The following is a 2,500-nucleotide window of genomic DNA, read 5'->3' on the forward strand; positions in this document are numbered from 1 at the left end:
GTTTACGGCTGAATAAGACTACATTTTTTATATTCGTGTTGGCAACATTTTTAAAGGGATCAAAATAATGTATTCCTGTTAAAGACTTGAAATTAACGGTAATAGATATGTTTCGTAGCCATTGATGGTTAATTGTTAGTCTTCATTTAGAAGAAAAATGCGACCATGCACAAAGGATTTTGAAATAATAAAATGTGATACAAATATGTAATCATCATTGTACAGGAAATGCTTGATAGCGTTATATTGGTCAATGTCTGTCTTTGCACCAAAACAGGTTGCCAGGATCGTCTAAATCGAAACAATATTTAATAATAACAAAGGCATCATATACTATTATTCGAATGTATGGGAGAGAACCCACCTATTTTTTGGCTTACTATTCTTATCAGAAGGAGAATTGAATTATCAGTTTTGAGATACAGTAAAAACGTGAAAATTCCAAATTTTGAAAGTATGATTACCCTTACTGCAAGACTTTTGATGGAAGATGAACTGATCACATTTCATTGAGAAAGAAGGTAAATAGGACGTACCTGTTTCACTTTTTTTCAATTTCTATCTTTCGATAAAAATTTATAAGATTGTATTTTTTTAGTAAAATTAACATTATCTTTTTGTCATAAAAGTGGAATGGACACATCCTTACTATTTGTCTTTTTATATGTAGTGAGGCCTGTGTGATCTACATCTGTCAAATAAGGGCCCGTAAGACTGTTATTTGTACTAAGGTTAATTTCATAAACATATAGAAATGAATCTGTATTATATAAGAGATGCTCAGAAAAATTATATACAGTCAGTAAAGACTAATAGGTTAGTGTTTAGGTTTCATTGAATTTAATTTCCATTTTCCTGCATATAAAATCAAGGTGGAGATCTTGAGCTTATGGGTAAAAGTTCATGATTAAAGTATGGAAATATAGCACATATCTCAAAAAAAAAAAAAAAAAAAAAATATGGCCCTTTTGAAGGGACTGATAAGTTTAAAAATGAAATGTGTTTTTTTTTCCAAAGAAATTATTTTATCCCTATGTATGGAATAACTAGTTTACGTCCTTTGTATGGTACTTCATTTTTCTGTTTGTACAAGTATAAAACACCAATTCATATTTATTTATATAAACACACACACACACATGTATATATAAGTATGTATATATGTATATATATATATATATATTATATATATATATATAATATATATATATATATATATATATATATATATATATATATACATATATATATATATATATATATATATATATATATATATATATATATATATATATATATATATAATATATATATATATATATATTATATATATATATATATATATATAATATATATATACATATATTATATATATATATATATATATATATATATATAATATATGTATATATATATAATATATATAAATATATATATATATATATATACGTATATATATATATATATATATATATATATATTATATATATGTATATATATATGTATATATACATATATATATAATATATATATATATATATATATATATATATATATATATATATAATATATATATATATATATATATCATGCGATATTCGGAGTACAGATTTCAACATCTTTGAATAAAGTCTGGAAGACCAAAGGGTGTTCAAGACTTGTAAAATTTTAAGGTGCATACCATGGAATGACACACTGACGTAACTATCTGCTAAGGAACAATGGTAGGTAAGGTTTTGTAGGTTAGGAAATTTGCGCTGTTTGATCAAATCTTTCATTTTCCCTATATTTATCACGAGGTTATCTCTTAGGTGTTGTCCGTCCATAAGAATGGTCATTAAATACATTGTCCCAAATATGATAGCTCCCAACACATTTACTTTCAAAATTGTATTCAGCGCATTGAAAATGAGTAGACAATAGGAAATTAGTTAAGAATTATGGGAGTAGAGCTGGTGCCAAGGGAGCAAAAGTTTTTTGTTTTTTTTCAGAGATAACGTTATCAACTACTAGTTTATGCTTACATTTACCCCATGATTACTAAATTACTGATCGCAGCACGTAATTCAACCCATTTTGAGTGGTAAGAATAATTAATTTGCTTGAGATTAGAAAAAAAAACCTTCTTTTCATACTCTAAACCTCGTGCGACTGTTAACCCTATGACGACGGTGCGTCACACTCGTGTGACACAGCCAAACTCATGCCAGTGTGACAATTTCAATGGAATATTGCAATCGCCCGGCATAGGGGTCTTCGCGTAGCGAGTGCCCCGTCGGGAAAGGGTTAACATCACTCACTCATTACTCATAGCACAATAAAATAACATAGTGATCCAAAATCGCCGAACGTCATGACGCCCATCATCAGGCTCCTGCGTCATGTATGACGGAAAAAAACACGTCCCCTGTCGTTAACCCACTGCGGACAGGTGTCATGACATACATGACATAGGAGCTTTGGCCTGACGACGGGCGTCCTGACGTACATGACGTTCGGG

At 28.8% G+C, this 2,500-nt stretch overlaps 1 protein-coding gene across 1 annotated transcript in view; it reads left to right on the top strand.

Moving 5' to 3' along the window:
* The window catches only part of LOC122242582 (vezatin), a 30,506-nt gene that overhangs the window by 10,353 nt on the left and 17,653 nt on the right, over nucleotides 1–2,500 (top strand). The window lies entirely within an intron of this gene.

Source organism: Penaeus japonicus, unplaced genomic scaffold (genome assembly GCF_977035675.1).
Source record: "Penaeus japonicus unplaced genomic scaffold, GWHDUDI00000001_assembly GWHDUDI00000007, whole genome shotgun sequence".
Classification (NCBI taxonomy): Eukaryota; Metazoa; Arthropoda; class Malacostraca; order Decapoda; family Penaeidae; genus Penaeus; species Penaeus japonicus.